At 37.9% G+C, this 23742-nt stretch overlaps 2 protein-coding genes across 8 annotated transcripts in view; one reads left to right on the top strand and one right to left on the bottom strand.

Moving 5' to 3' along the window:
- Positions 1-23742, bottom strand: part of PALLD (palladin, cytoskeletal associated protein) — a 431565-nt gene that overhangs the window by 391256 nt on the left and 16567 nt on the right. The window lies entirely within an intron of this gene.
- Positions 1520-23742, top strand: part of DDX60L (DExD/H-box 60 like) — a 172421-nt gene continuing 150198 nt past the window's right edge. The window contains exon 1 of the mRNA XM_031663984.1: positions 1520-1599. The gene's annotated coding sequence lies outside the window, so the exon portion shown is untranslated. The remainder of the gene's footprint in view (positions 1600-23742) is intronic.

The raw sequence follows: 23742 nt of genomic DNA on the forward strand, positions 1-23742 counted from the left end.
ACACAGCTTGTTTTGGTATTGCCACTCTCATGTGTTAAAAAACAGGGAAAAGATCCAAGAATATAAAATATCTCACAGAAAGTTTCCTTACTGGTTATTCTCACCTGAAGGGGGATAGAATTCAATTTATTACTGTAGTAACAGGTTAAATGTGAATGTGGCAATAGGCATAAATTATGTTGAACTGGTTTTAAAGAAAATAAACTTTCCCTTCTCCTGAACCTTTCATCCATTTTGAAGCTTTGAACTACTTAGATAAAAATTTCCCTCTCATTTTTGTCTGCCTTTGTAGTCTGACTTTGAGCCAGTACTCGAAGCAGACACTATGGCTCATGCAGAAAAAAACTTCTTCCCACAAGACTGCCAGCCAAATTGTGCAGACTCAAGATGTTCGGAGAGTTTGGACAATCATCACAGTTTTTGGACGCCTATCTGAGGTAAACATAAAGCCAAACCTTGACAGTCTCATTAGTAGTGTAAGTATGATTCAATATGAGGAATTTCTGGTCTTGGCTGGTTGATATAAGATATTTACAAGATTTCTTAATTGAAATTTAATTGGAGATACAAAGTGATACATGGCACTTTGTAAAGCATCACAGCTAAACAATTTGCTCCAGTATACCAGATGAGCAGAAAACAAATCAATACATTCTTAGACCTGCTAAGTGAAAATTATGTAGAATAATTGCTTCAATCATTGAAAATACGATTTTTTTTTAGCGGCATGTTTGTGTAACCAAAAATATGTTATTAGTTATTGAGTGAGTAAAGCATTTATTTGTCATCACAGTTTGCACTTGAAAGGGTTACAGGTAAGAGCTGTTTTTTGTGCCCAAATTATTTCCTCAGTCCTATGTTCTCAACTTAATGAAATTAACATAAACAACTTAATGAAATTGGAAAGGCATATCCTTTTAGAAGTGTATCTGTAGTAAAGATAATTGGAAAGCACTAAACCTTAGAAAATCTTTTCGGTCGGGCGCGGTGGCTCAGGCCTGTAATCCCAGCATTTTGGAAGACCGAGGCGGCGGATTATAAGGTCGGATATCGAGACCATCCTGGCAAACACTGTGAAACCCCGTCTCTACCAAAAAATATACAAAAAAACTAGCCGGGCGAGGTGGCGGGCGCCTGTAGTCCCAGCTACTCCTGACGCTGAGGCAGGAGAATGGCGTGAACCCGGGAGGTGGAGCTTGCAGTGAGCCGAGATCCCGCCATGGCACTCCAGCCTAGGTGACAGAGCGAGACTCAGTCTCAAAAAAAAAAAAAAAAAAGAAAAGAAAACCTTTTCAATGCTGATATGGTTAGGCTTTGTGTCTCCACCTAAATCTCATCTTGAATTGTAATCCCATAATCCCCGTAATCCCCACGTGTCAAGGGGGAGACCAGGTGAAGGTAATTGAATCGTGGGGGCGGTTTCCCCATGCTGGTCTCGTGATAATGAGTGAGTTCTCACGAGATCTGATGGTTTTATAAGGGGCTCTTCCCCTGTTTGCTTGGCACGTCTTCCTGCCTTGCGCTGCCTGGCGGAGGAGGTGTCTTGCTTCCCCTTTGCCTTCGGCCATAATTGTTAGTTTTCCTGAGACCTCTCCAACTGTGAGTCAATTAAACCTCTTTCCTTTATAAATTACCTAATCTCAGACAGTTCTTTATAGCAGTGTGAACACGGTCAAATACAAATGCTGGAATGTTTTAAAAGGTAATCCCAGGAAAGTAATAATGCAGGAGGCCCATGATCTGTGGCTTAATGCCTTAGGTGCCCAGAGACCTTTATCCTAAGCAGAGGGAAAATCTTGTTACAGGGTTTTTGCAAACTGAGAAGAAAGCCTTCTGTAGCATGTCATTTCGTTTTGTTTTGTTTTGCTGGAAGGGCAACAGGAATCTAAGTGGAACATTAGAAGTCAGGGGTCTTTTGGGAGCGTCCTGAGTAGCAGGTGTCATAGATCTGGCATAATTAGATTATTAAAATGAACACCTGAACCAAGGGGAACAGAAAGCTTTTAACCTTAAGATTCCAGACCATTCTGTTTGGCTCTTTTTTATCAAAACAAATAAAGGAGTATAAGTTAAAATGTATTCAGTGAAGTCTCTAACCGGCACCAAGATACTGAGAGTTCTTTAAGTCTTGGAAATTACACACCACGTTGCTTATGTGATTTTTAATGCGATGATGTAATAGTTGTATTTTTATGTACAAAGAATATGAGCCTGGATTGTGTGCTAAATTCCTGCTTTTGCTGAGTTACCTCCTGTAAGACTAATTTTTGGAAACCTGCCATTGATATGTCTACCTTATTTCATTTTAAGAATAATGGTTAAGAATTCTGAACTTTTATAGATTTTTGATACAGATAGCATAAAGGAGGACTATTGGTCAGATATTTGTAGAGGTGGCTATAGCTCCCTTTATTTGCCTAAACTTGCTGAGTTTCTTAATAGGGGTGCAATGGGTATTCAAATGGAACAGTTCTCACCATTGTAGCTTCAGTATTGCAAGGTGTTAAACACCCCATCCTACTAAATGCCACAATCACTTTTCAGCCATTGTGATACCCACCATATGATAACTCTGCACATTTCCAACCTCTTCTTGGAAAGCGGTGTACGCATACACCCCTGAAGTCTTCCCCTAGCCCCAGCCACCACCACATAAGAACCACTGGCCTAGGATATGTGGGTTCAGTTATCTGAATCTCAATTACAGAAAATTAATAGAGCTTCTGATAGTAGAAGGTGAACCCAATTAAGAATTAAGAAATGTAGACTGTAGTTTGAATACTGAATCTTTTGGAAAATCATTGAATTATCTGAAGCTCAGTTTACTCAATTATTAAGTGGTAATCCACCCTCTCTCCCATTTAAACCACTTAATTCTTGTGAAAATCAAGAGATCTTATGTACCTTAAAATACTTTAAGAAGTGTAAAGACCTATATAAGGAAATAATATAGTCATTCCTCCGTATCTGTGGGGGAGTGGTTCCAGGACCTCCCTTGGATACCAAAATTCAGAGATGCTCAAGTTCCTGATATAAAATGATGTAGTATTTACATAAAACCTTATGCACATCCTCCAGTATACTTTAAATCACCTCCAGATTACTCAAAATACCTAATATGATATGACTGCTATGTAAATAGTTGCTACACTGTATTATTAAGGAATAATCACAAGAAAAAAGGTCTGTAAATGTTCAGTACAGACACTATTATTTTTTCAAATATTTTCAATCTGAGGTTGGTTGAATCCACAGATGTAGATATGGAGGTTGTATTCGGAATAATCCTCAGTAGTCATTTTCTTTGGGTAATGTGATAAATGACAGCCAATTAGTATGAGATAACCTATTATGTACACTGTTCTAGTAGCTATAGAGGATTCAAAGGATAATAAGACAGAATTGGTGCCCCTGTGGCTGTCATGACTACAGAGGGAAAGATACAATGTATGTGGTTGAAAAGATGACAGTATGGAGTTAATAAATGATTAGAAGCAGACGTGGGCTATTAGCAATATGTACTGGAGAAGTTCAGAAGAGAAAATGTGTTCAATGGAAGATACAAAAGCCAAAAATGATGAAGGAACCACTTCCCCTATTATACCATTTGAAATGAATAGTTCTCTTTCATCATCATACATATTAGAAAAGTATCAATCTTCTCCATATGCATATTTTATAGGTCATAGATCTTGAGAATATAAATGATTAACACTTTCTTCTGTGGGAAATATTATCAGATAACAATTCATTTCCCTAATAAGGCAGACAAGAAATGATTGAAGGGCAAGGAGGTATTAGCCTCATAGTGCCACTGTTAATATGTCCTCTGACTGACTCTCAGATGAACGTGTTTGCTGCCGGTGTTTTTGTCTTCCCTGTCTGGTCTCTGGCTGTGGTCTTTCTCCTGGGGCTTTGGTCTCACCTCTGTGTCCTGACTTCAGCCCGTCTTTTCCTTGAACTTAGTATTCCTGGTTCAGGAATTGACCTCAGCTTGGAATTCTGGAGACTCATCTCTAAGGGGTGGACTCCTTGACTCCATGTTTTCTCCAGAAATCTAGATAAAGTGCAGCCTTGCAAGAGGTCTTCTACCTTTGCCTTGCTTAATATGTTAAAAGCCCCTTGGTAACAAAGAGATGCCCATATGAGAACAGCTTAATGAACCATAGTATATTATACAAGATTATTTGACCATTCAAATATTTATTAACCTGAAATTCCTGAAGAAGAGATGACATTGTTAGTTGTCAAAAACTTGCATTTCAGTTCTTCCTTCTTGTCTTCTTCAATGTGGCAAATCCTTCTCCTTTTTGGAGAAAATGTCCTCCTCTAGCTGTGACATTGATCTCTGTAGATCCTCCTTTCCATATGAACACTCCTTCTCCTGCGGCACTGGCTTCTCTTCCCTCAGCTTCCCCTAGTGTAGGCTCTCCACATGGATCTATCATGAGTCCTTTTCTTTCTTGTCTGCTCACCCCACAGCCCAGCTATCTCTCAGTCAACATCTCTCCCAAGCTCCAGCCCCCATTTCAGACCACAGGCAAGACCTTTTATATGAATGCTCTTCCTATACCTCAGACTCAAGTCTGTAGTGTAAACATTGTATGGACTTCTCCCTAACATCTGACAGAAATCTGTCCCTCCTTTGGTCTTTCTCATCTGAATGGCATAATTGTGTATCTAGTCATTCAGGCTTGTAGGAATCACCTTTTTTGTTTTTCTCCTTTATTCTTGATTTCAATAACTCACCAAATCATGAAAAATATCTTCAAAATATTCCTTGATTCAGGCCCCTCATTTCTATTACTGTAGGTTCTTCTCGTCTCGGTTTCTTGCCAGCGACCGTTATAATAACATTCTAATTGAGGTAACAGCGTCTAGTCTCTTTGCCTTCTAATTAATTCTGTCAATGGATAGAATTAATTAGAAGGGAAAGAGATTTTAAAAGAATTTAGTTATAAAAGTAATAAAAGATGATCTTATAAATTAAAACAACAGCAAGGTAGAAAGTAAAAAGCGAGTCTTCTCCCTCAACTCCCAAAGGTTTGATGTATATTTTTCCAGATGTCTTTCTAAAACATATACACACAAATATGCTTTGCATTATTGTCCTCAAGGGTTTTAGTGCTTCTGGTGAAATGTCACGTGTTAGTCTGATTCTTCATTTTGGGTAACGTATTTTAACTCTTTAGAAGCTTTTAGAATTGTCTCTTCATCTTGAAATTGCATCAAGAGCTTTATTACTTTTTAAACATCTATCCTGCCCAATGCTTGATTGATGTGTCTTTCAATCAATCAGAAGGTTCCTGTATTTCTTCAGCAAAAGCTAATTTTCTTCTAATATTTCTTTCAATGGTTTCCCTTTCTTTCATTATCTCTGATTTCTTCTTATGGAATTCTACTGAATGCACCTTGGCCTCCATGAATCTCCCTCAAGTCTCTATCCTTTTCCCCTATTTATGATGTCTTTTCCTGTGTGATCTACATTTTAAGAAATGTAATTTTTCATCTACAAGATAATTATCGTTATCCTCTGATTTTTCAGACAATCCTCTGAAATTTTTACTTGCATAATTCTAATTTTATTATGTCCTACTTCTTCCCAAAACAATGTAGTGTTATTTTTATTGATGTTGTATTTTTCTATTGTTAGTTGGGATTTAAAAATCTTCTTTTCTAAAATTTTTTCTTGAGATACCTCAGCTTCTTCTTGGATTGGTCCTATTTGTTCATTTTGGTGGAGACAGAGAAACCAAGTTCTTGTTTTCCTGTAATATCTGGCTATTCTGATAGTTCGATTATGTTTACAAATGAAGACTTAGGAGGACTGGTATAAGTAATGTGCTATGTTTCCTATGAAGTAGGGAAGATCTTATTTCCCTGTAGGGAATAAGAGTAGGGCTTTTGGAGAACGAGATCATATCCCTTGCAGGGATGTGCATGGAGCTGGAGGCCGTTATCCTTAGCAAACTAGCACAGGAGCAGAAAACCAAATACCGCACATTCTCACTTATAAGTGGGAGCTAAATGATAAAAACACATGGACACATAGCAGGGAACAACAGATACTGGGGCCTACCAGAGGGTGAAGGATGGGAGGAGGCAGAGGATCAGGAAAAATAACTGATGGGTACTAGGCTTAATACCTGGGTGCTGAAATAATCTGTACAACAAAGCCCCAAGACACAAGTTTACCTGTGTAACAAATCTGCACTTGTACTCATGAACGTAAAGGTTAAAAGAAAATAAAATAAGAGAAGTAAAAATCTTAAAAAAAAAAAAAAAAAGAAAAAAAGAAAAAAGAGAGCTTTTGGAAGATTCCCCTTCCCCTATAAAACTCCAAACCTTCAATTGCCAAAGCAGGAAAGGATTTACTTCAGAGATAGAGTGGTTCTCTGTTTAACATGCCCTCTGTAGGGCGGCTGTTTTTGTTGACCTGGTGGCCAATACCTTATGAAGACAGTGTATTTACCTACATTGTATCTTCATTGTAGTAGCATCAAGGTGAGGGAGGGTTTTTCTATCAGCATTCATGATTTTTCAGTGAATATTCCTTAAGCATGCATGGCCTGACTTTTGGTTCACTGTATAAGCTTCACTTCCTGAGTTTCTTAGGCCGATCTTCTTCTGTCATGGGGACAGAAGATATGTGAATGGTATCACTCAGTGTCCACTGTTAGTCATTCACACCTGCCGAGTTTTCAACTTTGCTCTCGTCTGGAGTGCTGGACACTGATAATGGAATTGGTATTACATCACTCCTCTGCTTTAGGATGAATTCCATCTTTACCTGGGATATCCTGTCCAAAAATTTGAAGGCAGCCTTTCATCTCTGTAATTTGTTCAGGCAAAATAATCATAATGTTCTGGGTGTAACCATCCATTTCAGATCGATCATCATCAGCTTAAAATTTATAGCTAGTCTACTTAAGCATTTTTTTTGTTACTTCAAAGCAGTCTTATTACCATTCTGACAAATAGTAGAAAAAGGGGAAAAAATCACCACATGGTCCCACAGTTATATATATTCACACATACATAATCAAGAAATCTTACTACTGTAAGCAGTCCCTAATAATATCATAACCATTATTATTTTCCAGGCCTTTTTATTCATGCCTTGAATTAGGGGTATTTGACAAAAGGGTGAGTATTTTTAAAGTATGCTCTGTAATTTGCACAAACACTTCTTCCAGAGACTGGATTCTCTGTTGGGAATATCTAGGTATCAGATGGTGCCAAGACTTCAGAGGAGGGGGACATTCCCTGTTTATTAGAGGGAAAAGAATCTAGAGCTTCTACTGTAATCCAGGTTAGAGAAAGCTGAGAAGAAAGGGCAGTTTGGAGAGAGAGGTGAACAGTGGTCATTGATGGTTATCGGAGAATGTGAATGTCTTAAAATGATATTTAGCTTTCCAGATGATCTGCCTTCTTGGCTCACTTACAGATTGTGAGCTTTCCTGTGATGTAAGTTCCTCATCTGTCTCCTTTCACACCATCTTCTGTGAAGTTTATTCGGCTCATAAATGTGAATAAAAAATTGTTAAATGTGACCTCAAAGAGACGGTGCACTTTTACATCTGAGTCCACTCGATGCATCACAGAAGCAGCACATGCAGCAGCAGGAGTCCAATAGGTGAGAAAAGATATGGAAGACATGCTTTGAACTTTCACAAACCATAAAATTGGTGAGGGGAGGAGCCAATTATATCAATATTGTGAGAGGCAGGAACTTCCCGTTGCAGGTGTCTATCACTCTCCTGCAGTTCTAGGTTTATTGAAGGGATGGATTGAGTCTTTGTACCCTCCAATACCCAACAGAGCTTTACCCTCAAGGAGTGTTTTATAAATGTCTATCACATGCATAACATATTCCAAATGCATGTAATGGACATCAATAACAAGATGAGAGAATAAGGACAGAGGCCTTATCTGCAAAGAAATATTTTGTTTAATGAGAAGGTTGAGATTGTTGGCTAAAATATCAGACTTCCAGATTTTGAGACCTTAACTATCTTCCTTTATTACCAATTGCAGTAGATAAATTAGAGTTAGCTATTGTTACTCCATTTCTATCAAACTATATTCAGTCACTATTCTGGAGAGTAAATCCTCAAACACTTCTAATTCTTTACAGTATGTAATTGTCCTTCTTCTAATTCTTTGCATTATGTAATTGTTCTAACAGAGAACCAGAGCGCCATAGTAATAATGAAATATAAAATATTGTTAAATGTGCACCATTTAGAGTCGTGGGAAACCTAGTTGAGAAACATAAAATTAGTTTGACGTTTACACACACTGTACAGGGGCTGGGTTTCATTAAAATGAAAATAAACATGTAAGCCAATGTTTTAGATGAAGAAGGTATATGCTTTGCTTTAGTTGCAACAATTACTTCTTTATTTATTTTCATTTAGCCTGGTTTTTATTTTTAAAAACAAAAATATCAATACTTAGTCATTTTGTCTGTAATTGTTTGATTTAAAATTATGACAGCTTTATTTGATTTTTGTAATTGTCTTTTGTCTGCTGAGAACTCCCACTACAGAAGCCATGGTTGAATTGGATCTTAGATAGTTTTCGGTAATAAAATGTCTCAAAAAACTTTTTTATATTAAATGATTGTTCTTAGGTTTTAACAGATGTAAGTTAAACATAATGATTTACCAGATTCCTTTTTTTGGCGGGAAAACTAGCTGAAGGCTTTCCATTGTCATGTGCTAATGCAGTTCAGTGAGAGCCTGGGGAGGCCATGCCCTTCTTAATTGTGTACCACTCTCCTCCTTCACCTGGCTCCCTGCCCTTGCACTCATACTATGCTGCAGGTTGCATGACGGAGGCAGGGAGTCAGATTTTGAAGAGAAAAACACATTTTTTTTTTTTTTTCTTGAGACAGAGTTTGGCTCTGTTGCTCAGGCTGGAGTGCATTGGCACAATCTCAGCTCTCTGCAACCTCCACCTCCTGGTTTCAAGCAATTCTCTTGCCTTAGTCTCCAGAGTAGCTGGGATTACAGGCATGTGCCACCTTGCCCAGCTAATTTTTTTGTATTTTTAGTAGAGGTGAGGTTTCACTTGGTTGGCCGACTCCTGGCCTCCAGTGATCCACCAGCCCCAGCCTCCCAAAGTGCTGGGATTAAAGATGTGAGCCGCCATGCCTGGCCCAAAGCGTAATTCTTAATGGCACACCTGGTTCTTATATTAGGTACTTCCTCCTTTCCATTGATCTGAATTCCTTTCTACCTTCCTTTTGGCGTGACTCCTAATTCAAACTGTAACCCTGTTGTGTCACACTCCTCATCCAAACTCCATGATATTCTGTATTCTTTATTCTCATTAGAGTTTACTCATTCCAGGATAACAGACGTGAAAAAAATGCCTGAGTTCCCTTGTGGTAGCCAGTCTTCAAATAGACTAGTAAGTGAGACAAAATAATAAATTGTTTTGAGCCATTAAGTTCTGGAGTGGTTTGTTATGTACCATTAAATAACTCAAGCACCACTTCAAATGTATGAATCACTCATGGTTACAAATTCCACCAAAGAGCCAACTTTTGGTGTTAATAATCCCAGACACATTACTATCGAGTTATGTCTTTGGGTAGTTTGCCTACCTCTCTGAGTCTCAGTTTTCTCACATCTAAAACATGTAATAACAGAGCCTACCCTACAGATCTTGCGAGAGAACTGGATGAGAGACAATATATAAAGTCCTTTGTAAAAAATGCCAGACACATGTAGCACTCCATTAGTGTTAGTCATTTCATTTCTCATTGACAGAGAATGAATGAATGAGAAAATTCCACTTACAACATCTAATGTCTTTTTGGACTTTCACATCAATGTGATTCTTTTACTAAGTTATAGAATTGGAGTTGAAGTTTGCTTAAAAAGTCTAAAAGCAAAACAGCGAGAAGTAATAGGGAATATAGAGCTGGAAAAGTAATTTTGAAGCTGTGTAACTTGCCTGTGAGTAATTCTTAGCAATTTCAGAGGAAAACATTTCAGGAATTGCGCGTGTCACCATATCTGCATAATAATTATGGATCATCACCATTTTAGGTATGGGCAATCAGGAGGAGGATGTAGCAGTTATAGTCTCAGCTAGAAAGAGAGGGCACAAACAACACAAGGAGGCCTTCATGAAAAGATTAGATCTGAAGGTGTCCTCAGGGTTTGAGGAAACCACAGGGATAAGGGATCACCTGGGGACTACAAAGCGGAATTGCTGCCACCCGTAACCCTAAAGGAACACAAACACAGGGAAGTTTGTGTTGAGTGGAGACCTTCATTTGACTTGGAGGACCAAAGCAAACCCACAGGAGGAAGATGGGACACTAAGTACCTTGAGTTCCTCTCTTTCTTCCTTCTGATCTGCCAGGGCTCTCCAGGACTTCGCCTAACCAGAAACCTGAAGGAGTCTGTTCTAGTCTACATGGATCAGCCACTCAGGGCAAGACAGTGGGGTGGAGAAGAGTGGGAAGAGGGGGATCTGTCAGGATCTATGGAGGATGATGAGCTAGAGGATAATGGAGCAGAAGTAGTAAGGGCAGACTTAGGATCCTAATATTTAAAGACTTGTATTTTAATAATCTTAACATAGTTCTGTGGCAGCTTAAACCAAAGGAATATTTAAGTTTCTTGTCTGATCTATGAAGAAAGCCTTTATGAAGATGTATAGAACCCCAAAGAGGTTACTGTCTTTATTTCCTTCTGTATCCTACTCAAAGTCATAAGAAAGTAATGCCATGAGCATTACTCTTTGTTGTTGTTGTTGTTGCCCAGGCTGGAGTGCAATGGCGTGATCTCAGCTCATTGCAGTCTCTGCCTCCCGGGTTCAAGCGATTCTCCTGTCTCAGCCTCCTGAGTGGCTGGGATTATAGGCATGTGCCACCATGCCTGGCTAATTTTGTATTTTTAGTAGAGACAGGGTTTCTCCATGTTGGTCAGGCTGGTCTTGAACTCCCGACCTCAGGTGATCTGCCGGCCTCAGCCTCCCAACGTGCTGGGACCACGACTCTTCAACAATGACTCTTGTCACCTCGGAAGGATTGCTGTCGCATACATGTCTGTTATTGTGAGAACACACAATTTTTCACAGACAGCCAAGGCAAATGCCATGAGCAGCTGGCAAAGGAGGAGACTGTTGCATATTAATTTCATTCCCTGTGAGGTCTGATCTGGAACCATTTGGGATATGGATGTTGTAATGGTCTCTAGCACTCAACTATCACCAGCTCTGCCTTTTCTCATTGCTTCTTGGAACTGTTCCTCATGCCATCTGCTTCTAATGCTTCACCTTGTCTCTTTCAGATTCCCTTTCTGGAGCCTTCATTTGCTTCTCTTAATTTTTTTTTTTTTTTTTTTTTTTTAACCCCTGGCTTCAAGCTTGCTTCCTGCTCTGATCACTAAGATCCACTTACTCTATTTGACTGACAAAATTATCCATACAGGTGAGGCTGTAAGAAAACACTCCAGGTGCTAAGAGCCTTGGGTAATTTCTAACACTTGCCCCCCATCATCCATTGGCTTTAAGCACAGATGATTAGTGCAGGTGTAGCATTGTGTTTGCATAATGAAAGGAAAACTAAATTGTGTTTCTATAGACCTACGTGAGGATACAAAGACCTCATGGCAGAAAGTGAGGCAAGAGGACAACAGATAGCATTAAATATGGGGAGTGAAAAAGGACTGATTTGCAATGTGGATGTGAGTGACAGAATATGAACCCAATTCCTGTTTCTATTTGGATCATAATTTTCTTCAATTCCATGGATGTGAGAAAATTTAACATTTCAACCAGAACAAACTGTAATGAAAGACAGGTTTTGGCTGGGTTTGATCTTTTTCTGATTTGTCAAAATCCAAAGATCAAAATCTGAAAGCCAGAAAACCATCCAAAGGCAAAGAGAAGAAACACATGTGCGGCAGTTCAGAACTTGAAGATGACCCCATGAAGGGTCAAGAAACTGCTGAGACCAAATAGTACATTCTGAATTGCAGGTAGCTAAGAGCTGGCCTCATGTTCCAAAAAAACCCATGGTTCTTGAGATGTGTGTTGGAAGCCGAACTCTATACTCAGGGGCTGCTCCTAGGCCACGTTAGAAGACACAGCTTCCAACTCCAAGCCATTTTACATAGTACACTGGATGAACAAATGTTAAGATTTTAAGATTTGCAGGTGAAAGGGACTAGATCAGTATAAAATTTTAAAATTGGCAACATAAATGTTATGGTATACATTATATGTTATACGGTATATAATTATCTGTTGTATATTACACAATGGTAGTAAAGTTACATTGATTTGTAGTAGGATAGAAACAGCTTGTTAATGGATTCATCATTTTACCTGCATTGGCCTAGTAGGATTTAGGAAAGAAAATACAATCCAAACACAATAGCTCTCATACTAGAGTGATTCTTCTGGTCCTTCTGTGGAATATCTTGTTTAAACTATTACTAAGAGTGATAGTATCTTTAATTTGAGGTATAACATTGGAATTTTCCATTAACAAATAGTAAAACAGATGGGGCGCTTACAACGTATGTGCCAATCCCCTCCAATTAAAAATTTCTCCCAAATGCTAGTATCTAGGATGAAAATGAATTGGTGAAGATATTTGCAGAGCTGAGTGTGTACAGTGGGGCAGCACAGATGTTCAGTCAGTGAAACTGACCCCAAACTGAGGCACATCATCCTTCGTCTGCACACCTAACACCTAGATTCACTATACCATGTGGCCCTCTGATGAATTTTACTGTGGGCTGAAGAATCTCATTTTGATGTGCTCATTGACTTTTCCTGCAGTGACAACAGTCTCTCGTTCCAAAGTTAATTTGATTTCTTCAATCTTCATGCTTCCTTCTTATTAGCTCCATGTTCAAAGTTAAAATTATTTATTTCATAAAAAAATCTTGCTGAATTGTGTTTTGCAATAGTCTTTTGTAGAAAAGGTATATCAGAAGTCACTTGAACTAAAGTGTGGTTGGGGCCCTTTCTTCCTTGATTTTAGGCAGCAATGCTGTGTCCTCTGACTTGGCACATGGAAGAATTCCATGTTTCAGGATTCTGGCCAACATATGCCAACACATTCTTAATTAGAATGCTGGCAGCTAAACATAAGGATTAAATAGTACTATAACGGATTACAAATCATATCTGTTATATTCGGCTTGGGATCAGTGCTCTGTTTATAAGAGAAAGAGAGAAACCCATCAAAATGGCTTTGATAGAGGAGGCACTGTAACTCAGGCCCTCACAAGTTGCATCAAGGAAGGTTGTTGTTATGAGTAAAGATGCCGGCTCTTCTTTATGTGACACCTCAAAGTGGGCTGGGAATGTATACAGCACAGTTTTCTCATGAGGACCACGAAAGAATCAATCATGGCTCTTTTCTTTTTTAAGATTTCTTAACATTGTCTGGGGGCAATGGAAGGAAGTCATTCACGAGGTTTGCTTTTAGAAAACTGCTCAGTATCTATGGTGGTATTTCTGATGGTCAGGAGGACTCACCCAAACTCCATTGAGACAGATCTTGAGAACGGCTGTGGCAGTAGAGTATAGCAGTTAAAATGTATGGATTCATTAATGCTCAAGGGGAGGGATACTTCATTTTCTATGATGATGTGATTACTACACACTGCCTACTTGTATCAAACAATCTCATGTACCCCATATATACATATGCCTACTATGTAGCCGTAAAAATTAGAAACAAAAGAGTACAGACCCAGGAGCCAGTTTGTCTCAGTGTGAATTCCGTCCCTACCAGTAACTGGACAACGGGGGAGTTTTGTGAAACTATTCATATCTTAGTATGTTATTTTTCAAATGGAGACAACAAATTTGTAGTTCACTGAATCTAACATGCAATCACTACAAGATACCATTATTTTATGAACCACTAATAAACAGCACATAGTACTGACCAAGTAAATAATTAAACTGACAATTCTGACCAAATTTGTATGTGGACAAGCAATGCAACCACAAAATGAGTCATCTGACATCTGTTGTAAGTATGTCCTTTTCTATAAGGAGTTCTGATTACAAAGATGTTAAAGTGTTAAACTGAAACATCTTCTGTCTCATCTCCCCAGATGTCAACAACTGTGTATCTATTGCATTCTCTATGCACTAACACGATTAGAACATTCTCTGTCAAAGCAGTGATCTGTAACGTCTATATCATGGTGAAAATTATTTTGAAGATCTTTAAAAGAACCATTCATCTTCAGATGACAGTTTTCTTTGCCTGTCTTCCTCCTCCCTCATCTCCCCCGACTCCCCTCTCCTCTCCTCTCCTCCCCTCCCTCCCCTCCTCTTTCTCCTCCTTCTCAAAGATTCTCCTCCATTACTTGGAAATTCATTTCCCTAGACTTGCTTTGAATGTCACTAGAAATACTCACCATTTTCAGCAACCAAGGCTAAAAGCTGTCATCTTAGGAAAAAGTCCTTATTCCCTAGGGTATTTTTATTTACATTTTTTGGACCACAACATGTGGATCATATAAACAGTGACTGGAAGCTTGTTTCTGTGGCCTAATTTACCATACGCTGTTATATGGAACTAGACTTCACCATTGGAACTCATAACTGAGAGAACAAAGTTAGTTTTCACTTGCAATTAGTATTATTTTTGGCCAGGAAAAGCTTTTGATTGGATTTCTCTATCAGTGTTCAGGAGACTAGTAGTTTAGTCCTATTTCAGCAGATATCCAATAGGATACTATTTCTTGGCTCCAATCAACTGAAATTAAATAGGAAAGAACCATTTCTATTGTTATAGATCATTCGAACACTAACTGGTAGAACTATTTTGCATCTTGGTCAGCACAGTAAGCTATATCAAGTTGCATACTTAAAATTGTATTTGCTACAGTTGTTTTTATAATGTAACTCCAAAATGTCAAAAGAATGCAGTGTCTAAATGGAGTCCTTGAATTGCTGTAATTATGCTTAAGCAGATTCAGTGATCCATGAGGAGGTACAGCCCCAAGGCAAATGAAGAAACATGTTGAAAAGTACTTAAAATAGATTCTGCAGAAAAGATTTGAGACATTGAGTAGTTTTCACTTTGAAGGTATCTGAAACTTCAGGGTCAAATTCTTTCAAAACAACTATTTGATACTGGTTTGCATACTAGTAAATTAAACTTTCAAAAAGCACATCCTTTTCCTTTTGAGAGCTTTGCAGCATGGTATAATACTTAGTAAGAAAATGCAAAATAAAAGGTCGATTTATCTAGCTGAGGAAAAGCCTGCGTTTGTTACTTAAATTATTTTTAGATTTTTCTTCCTGCTGAAATTATTGAAATACAAAAATAAGGAGTGGCTAAAGTGTTGGGGAACCACTTTCAATTAACTCTAGCAAATGTTTAGCAAGTGCTAACAAAGCAAACTGAGGGAAATTGCTAAACAATTTCAAAAGCAGCAAGAAAACAATAGTCAAAGAGACTTTATTTTTGGAGGGCATTCTAAACTGACAGTAATCCATAGTACGCTAACCTTCATAGCTTCTAGATTTAGAGGGGATGGGGAGATAATTAGTTGTATGAAGGAAGAGTAGAGATGGAAACGAATCACTTTTCTTTGGCTTTGATCCCATACCCTGCCGCAGTGAAGGAACGGAAGGCCAAGTGAAGTAAAAATTTATAAAAAATAGTATGTTATACGGAGACCAAGGGAACGTATCCCACTACTCCATGGCAGCCCTGGTGATGATTCTGACTCTGAGATGCAAATCTAGGACTCAACAAATAGTTACAAGCAACTTTCAAGATGTATTGTATTTCTGATAAATCATTTGTTTATTTTATGCTGTTGAAGTGTTCCATCTCCATAGTCTCTATGCCATTGTGAATACTTAGTAGTATAAAAGAGAATGGCAGTCTGAAGATTTTAAAGAGAGGTTTTGAAACAGAGTCAGAGCTTTTTGAAAAGGTAGAGTATAGGGAGTTTATACTAAGTCAATGACAATAAACAATAAAAGTAAACACTTCAATAAGTAACTTTTAAAATAATACATTATTAAGATACTACAATGTGCTAATAGTTTCAAGCTCTTTCTGTGTTAATTGACTTAACATTCATAATTACCCTAGAGGTAGGTACTTCTATTATTTCCATTTTACCAACAAAGAAACTGAGGCACAGAAAGTTGAAATAACTTGCCACAGTGACCTAACCGATGTGTGATAGAGCCAGGAGTCACATTCTAGCTCTAGAACCTCTACTGTCAACCACTAAGCTCTTCTGATGCTTATTTCATAAAGCCCTTTTAATTCCAAAGGGATTATCTGAAGAAACTTCTTATATACAGGTGGTAGTTTTTTTTTTTTTTTTTTTTTGCCATCTGCAGCAAGTAAAGTAGGTAGATGATACCATAAAAGATCTATGGCACAAGACTGACTATGTGTAATATTCTACTGAAACACCACAAATTAAAAGCGAAATACATTAAAAAAACTCTACCTTTATTCTTCAGCTAAATTTATTTTGGTGTTTGTTGTTTTCTTGCTAAATCCAGAAACTTGGCCATTGAGATATAAACTGATGCTACTGTCTAATTTAGCTACTGCTACTCATGACTAGATACTGATGACTGTCATAACCAATTCAAACTTCTAACTGTATAGTGATAGTCCACTTTTGCCTTGCATATCAGCCTTACTTCTTGGTTCACTAAGATATCAGTGTGAGCAACATTGTCACAGCTTTATGCATTTATACAGCTGGAATGGGCTTTTCATAACATCATGGTGTCATGGGTTGACCAGAAGAGGTGATAAGGCAGTTGCTGCCACTCTGTAATATTCAAGTCATTAAACAAGAATTCTGTGCAACAGGGGCAATATTTCCTGGGCTTGCTGGATACTGAATTACTCCATTTCACCAAGGTCTGCAGAAATAGACTCAATATTCTCATTAATGATGGCCTTGCAGGTAAACTACTGCAGAGGCATAGCTAGTTTTCAAAGTGAAAATTACAAGCGGGTAGGTATTGAATGAAAACAGTGGTTGAAAAAGAATGCAAAAGATAGGAAAGAGGATAAAACCTCACAATGCGTCACGTGCCTTTCATGAATTAACTCCCAGAAATTGTCTGCGTGGAGGAGTCAGAGATAAGGCTATCTTTTCACTTCAGTGAAAATAAAGCGCTCTCTCTCTCTCTTTCTTTCTTTCTCTCTTTCTCTCTCTCTCTCTCTCTCTCTCTCTTTCTCTCTCTTTCTGGTTCACGCCATTCTCCTGCCTCAGCCTCCCGAGTAACTGGGACTACAGGTGCCTGCCACCACGCTCGGCAAATTTTTTGTATTTTTAGTAGACACTGGGTTTCACCATGTTAGTCAGGATGGTCTCGATCTCCTGACCTCGTGATCTGCCTGCGTCGGCCTCCCAAAGAGCTGAAATTACAGGCATGAGCCGCCACACCTGGCCAAAGGTGCCATTCTCTTGTTGAATTTGTTTTGCTTTCTAGTTCATCAGCAATTTGGTGTTCTAGGGAATATTTATCGTCCTCTGCAAAATATAAAGGCTTTCGTTTTTTTCAATTCAATGCAAATACACAGAAAGAAAAAAAAGATTTAAAATGAATTAAGAAATAAAAGAATGAGAAAATAGGCAACTATAAAATTAGGTTTTGTTTTCTTATGGATTCTGCCCTAATGTGCTTGTTCCTATTGTCTAGGTATGTAGATGGGAGGAGAGGCAGTTGGGTTGGTGAGATAGTGACAGGCAGCACTTGTTAATTTTCAAATTCTCTTTTACTGGTCCTAACCAGGTCCATAGTGTGTGTGTGTGTGTGTGTGTGTGTGTATGTGTTTGTTTGTGCCTAATGCAGACTTTTCCCTTAAAAACAAGAAGCTCATATACAGATTTTTTAATTGTCTGCAGCAAATAAAGTAGATAGACTATACCATAAAAGATCCATGGCACAAGACTGAATACATATTCTACTGAAACACCATAAATTCAAAACAAAACAAAACAAAAAACATTTTAAAAAGCTCTAAAATATAACTAAAACAATCCCCAAAATTATATGGACAAATGGCTAAAAGCCAACTTATCTGATTCACAGTGCTTAACACAAAGATATTTTCTGGATGGTTTTTATGGAATAAATCATAGTATTCATTAGAAACATTGCTGCTGAACTTACTGATACATCATAAGGATAGTAGATTAACATAAAAGTCAGTATTTTTCACTATTAAATATTAAAATGATGTAGTTTATATCTGTGTCTCCACTACCTGCCTTAAGATATAAAACACTGCCAACACAGTTGACTCTCCACAAATCACATGCTTTATCTCGAAGGTTACTGCTGTCTGGAATTTAGTGTTCCTCATTCCCACACATTTCTCTATACTCCTACTACATCCGTAAGCCTGAAATAGTACTATTTTGCAAATGTAATTTCATATGCAAACATCTGTCCATGTAGTTTATGTGTAAGTTTTTACAACTTTCTTTTCTTTGGTTGATTTTATGTTTGTAAGTTTCATATATCCTGATAACATGCAGCTCTAGTTCGTTTGTTGTGTGACTGTGTCACAATTTATCCATTTTCTCTTTGATGAATATTTAGGTTCTTTCCAGTTTTCTGAGCACAAATTCGTTGAGCACCTGTTACATGCCAGACACTGTTCTAGGCTCTGAGGACTCAAGAGTGAGTAAAACAGATAAAGTCCTTACACCCAAGGATTTTATATTCTAGTGAAGGAAGAAAGACAGCTACAAAAATCAAACAAAATGTGCAGTGTATCATATGAGATCTATGGAGAAAAACAAGAAGCAAGAGAGTGGAATAGAGAGTAGGGTAGGCAGGACCTTTCTTTTACATAGAGTATTTATAGGAGGCCATATTGTAAAGGTGATAGAGATATGAAGGGGACAAAGGATTTAATCCTGCAGATACCTGGGGGAAGAGATTTACAAACAGAGGGAGCAGAAAGTGCACAGGCCCCAGACAAGAACAAGCCTGGCGGCGTGATGGAGGTGCAGCCAAGAACCCCACTGTGGCTGGAGTGGACTAAGCTTGGGGAGTGGCAAGAGGTGAAGTCAGAGATGAGGCCTGATTAGGATGTATAAGAACTATGGATTTTACTCGGACTGAGTGAGCAGCTCCTGGATGGCATTTGGGCAGTGCTTTGATCATGATTTCATTACAAAGAATTACTCTGAGTGCTGGGTAGACTGTGATGTACAATAACGAAAGCAAGGATGGATTGGAAGGTAATGCAAATAACAAAGAGACAGATGGTGGTGGCTTGATGTATAGCCTCATTTATGGAGGTGGGGTGAAGTGGTCAGATTTGGAGACATTAAAGGTGGTGCCAACTGGATTTGCTGGATGAATTGGATTTGGGGTGTGAGAAAAAGAGGGGTCAAGGATGACTTCACGGGTTTTTTCTTGAAGAGCTGGAAGGAGAGTTGTCTTTTGTTGATATGGAGAAGATTTGGAAAGAGAAGGTTTTTGGAGGAGAGGAGAATCAGAAGTTTAGTTTTGGACAAATTTGATAAGACTATCAGACATCCAAATAGTGATGTCAAGTAGGCAATTGTGTATTCTATAAAGGTTTAGTGTATGCACATCTTAAGTTAATCGTGTATCATAAAACAGTTCTCCAAACTGGTTGTACCTATTTACGTTTCATGTTGCAGTAACAACACATGTATTGTCAGGATTTTTTCATTTTGATAATCTGATGATATTATCTGGTAATTCATTGTTGACTATATTCTTTAACAACAACAATACTCCTGGGCTAAGCCATCTGGATCTTCACTTTACAAACACTGAATATTCATAAACTATTGGCTACTGGTGCTGTTGCTACATTTTCCAAAACCAAACCAGCCAAAAGATGGGAGATACCACATACTGATACCTTTAGTAAGAAAAGTAAATTGATGACTTGTTTTACTTGCTGTTGTTTTTGAGGAGACGGAAATTTCTACAGACAGAGTTACATAGATTTGATATGGCTAATCATCTTGTTTTGACTTTTGATGATGATCAAAGTCTTGCTGATGTAAACTAATTGGAGGCATTGGATATGCTGTGTTTTGATTATAAAAAGAAATAATTGTATTACTTCTAATTGTATATAGTAAATAAAACTTTACGAGGCTAACAATGATGACCTAGTAGGTATCTTATGATTAGAGATGAGTAATTGTATTTAGACTATTAAAGCACATCGCTGGATTCCACTTTTACTATAAAAGTGGGGTGTTTAAAAGTGTTTTTTTTTTTGACATATGTACACATTTACCTTATATTAATAACTTAATATAAAGATGTGTTTGGACTACTTGTAGATAAAATGGGAATGCTTTGTTTTATTTGTAGTTATTTTCTGAAGAATAACTTTATTTATAGTAATTTGATGGAGAATAACATAGTTTCTCCCCATGTCCCAGTCCCTGTGTCTTGATCCTGCTGCCATGTTTTCCCATGGTGCATTCCCTGTACGTCAGCGTGGACTTTTCCAATGGCCAATTGCCAAGCTCCTTGGCACCACACTTCACTCACCTCGCCGTACAGCTGCCAACTACCCAACACTGAATGTTTCTACGCTAACCGTCCCCACCTTAAAAAATTTTTTTCTATTGATTGACCATTATTAACTTAATACAAAAAAAGGGAAGGATACCCATGAAGGGCTTTTGTTTTCTTTTTCCATATAGAAAGATACTGGAAAATTGCCAGGCTACCATTTTCTTTGAAGATATTTGGAATATGAATTCCAAGCGTAGATTTTTAAAGGTGGCAATTCCACTATCTCCATTTCTGGAGGCTGTCAGTAAGCCATGCATAACTTCTAACACCACAGTGACTGTGGCTAAGTCTTCTCGTTAACAACTGCAGCACAGGATCATGAATCCTAAGAGCTGGGTTATATATACTCCAGTCTCCATGACTAATGAATGATTTTTGTATTACTAGTAGTAGCATATCATTTCACAGTTTTCGATTCCGGTCTCCTTACATTTAAATGGTTTAAAACATACAGTTGATAAAATATTTTTAAAGGTATAAATACTTTTAAAATAAATAATACCTTTAAAAATAAATACCTTTAAAAATATAAGGCCTCCTTTTTATAATACCAGAGGTAATTTTGAACTAAAATTATTCACAAATTTTTTATCAACTCACAAAAGTCAAGAGTGGAGACAACAGGTAAGGTGAGTGACGTCAGGGAATGGGTCGTTATGCTGTTTGGAAGGAGTGTATGAGAATATGGAACATTTGAGCATAAGCAGAGAAAAAATGAATTCTCACTTGATTTCATTTAATGTAGTAATTCAAATTGTTAATATAATTTGCGTATCATGTGAATACTACCTCAATGGTATATAACTTCCATTTTTATGCATACGGTTTTTTTCTATCAGCTCTTTCTCTTGTTGGGATTTTGTTGGATATGTAAGAATAAAGGAGGAAAACATATTTTCAGTCCTGTTTGTAGTCATAACTGGTGTTCACACAGTGTGAGAGGGCGAAGTGGCTGTATATGAAGCACAAATACCTTGCCTTGAAGTGACTGGCCTAGTTTTACCCTGTTGTTTCTGTTACTTCTTCCCTGAGCTGGGGCTACTTTATCCACATTTGTCAGGTTCATCATGCCAGCTTTCCAAAGCAAACAATCTCCATTGTTTAAGCTCCAACCAGCTGCTTAGTAGCCCAGGCATGTTAACCTAGCAGTTGGTTTCCCTAATCTGGACCCAGTTTAGTCACTAAGATTCTGCTGTGTTGTTTTTGTCTTTCTGGAGCTATGGTCCTAACTTTCATTTGCTTAAACTCTTGCAAGGTAAAGGTTTCTCCCCGTGTTCCAGCTCCTGTATCTTGATCCTACTGTCTGCTGCCATGTTTTCGTGTGGTGCATTCCCTATAAGTCAGCCTGGACCTTTCCATTGGCCAAGTGCCAAGCTTCTTGGCACCATACCTCACTCACCTCCCAGTACAGATGCCAACTACCTAACACTGAGGAGCGTCTCTGCTCTCACCAACCAGTGTCTCTTGGGCTTCTGCTTATGGCTTGCTTTAGATTGTCCTGACATCCCCTGCCTCTCCACACGTCTGTCAACTGCTTCTATGACCTCAGGAGATGGCCTGCCAATCAATAGGTCTGCCTAAGCTCCAGGTCCTAGGTTCTCTGGACTGACACAGTCTGAGCCAGGTTCTAAAATGCCCCATTGCAGGAAATCTTTAATAAAGGTTTTCTTCCTGATAGAAAATTTCCTTCAAAGATTGTCTCTTATGATTGTCGTATGTCTCATGTGGTCAAAAGAGCTCAGTGTTCTTAGGCATCTGGTACACTTACAAATCCGTGACAAGGAGGATCAAGATCTTTGCAACAGAAGTTAAGAAAATTCAATGTGAATCTAAACTCTGCCTCTCAAACAAAAACAAAAACAAACCCCAAAAAACTCTACAGGATACAAACATTTCAACAATGGAACATTTTATGAGACTTAATTATTCTAGAAGGGTGTAATTTGTCAACTTTGGACTTGAATTCATAGACTGCAGGATAAGAGAAAACTAGTTAATAATACTGCAGATACTAATGAAATTAAATTTTAGTTCTGCTACCCCCAAAGAGGCAGAAGTGTGAATTTGATGAACCCTAGAATCACCAAATGGTTAAGTGAATTTTAATACAGTCATTATGGTCTGCTCACTTGAATTAATCCTTCAATGCTACATGTACTGCTTTCTGTCATTTTTTAAAAGGTTGTAGTGTACTTTAAGGGTTGTTTTGGAAGTAAATGTAGGTAGAACCATATGTAGTTTGAAAACCTGTGGAACTGTTTTGAGTGACATGAGAATGAATGTCTAATGAAAATTATTTGTTTGCAAGATTGGTAGGTTAAAAAATCTAAATAGAATCTGAAACATTCATTTCTGTCAAAGGGAAAATGTAAAAAACAAATTCTTCATGTATATAAATAATCTACATAAATAACACATATAAATGCAAAATTTAGAATGACATATTTAATTAAATGAACACATTAAAAAGTTTTTTACTGCCCCCTGCTGTCAGTTTCTTAAAGAATTATAATAAAATTGCTGTAAAGCTGACTCAAGGTGAATTAGTTGAACAGATTGGTCAGGGGGAAATAATTGCCCACCTCTAATCACACTGCTTTTCAGCCAGTAATGCTAATGTTTACTTCATGTGTGTGCACAATGGTATCAGATTAAGAAACCAACACTAGCAAAGCTTGTGTTAGTGAGCATAGGATTAGAGATACAGGGAAGTTTGTGATCTGCGAAATGCTATTAATAAGAAAGTACCAGTGTTTCAATTCAATCTTTAGCCAGTGATGTCTACTTTACCATTTTTTCCAAATCAAATAATTTTAACTTTTTTTTCTTTTTTTTTTTTTTGAAACAGAGTCTCCACTCTGCCTCCCGGGTTCAAGTGATTCTCGTACCTCAGCCTCTTGAGTAGCTGGAATTACAGGCACACGCCTCCATTCTCAACTAATTTTTTGTATTTTTAGTAGAGAGGGGGTTTCACCATGTTGGCCAGGCTGGTCTCAAACTCCTGGCCTCAGGTGATCCACCCACCTCGATCTCCCAAAGTGCTGAAATTACAGGCATGAGCCACTGTGCCCGGCTGTTGAGTTAACTTTTTAAATATTTATGTAATTTAGGTAAAGCATTCTGCATGAATGAAAGCAAAACTTCCAAGATAAGTGAATATTCATTATTTTT

This window comes from Papio anubis, chromosome 3 (genome assembly GCF_008728515.1).
Source record: "Papio anubis isolate 15944 chromosome 3, Panubis1.0, whole genome shotgun sequence".
NCBI classification, from domain to species: Eukaryota; Metazoa; Chordata; class Mammalia; order Primates; family Cercopithecidae; genus Papio; species Papio anubis.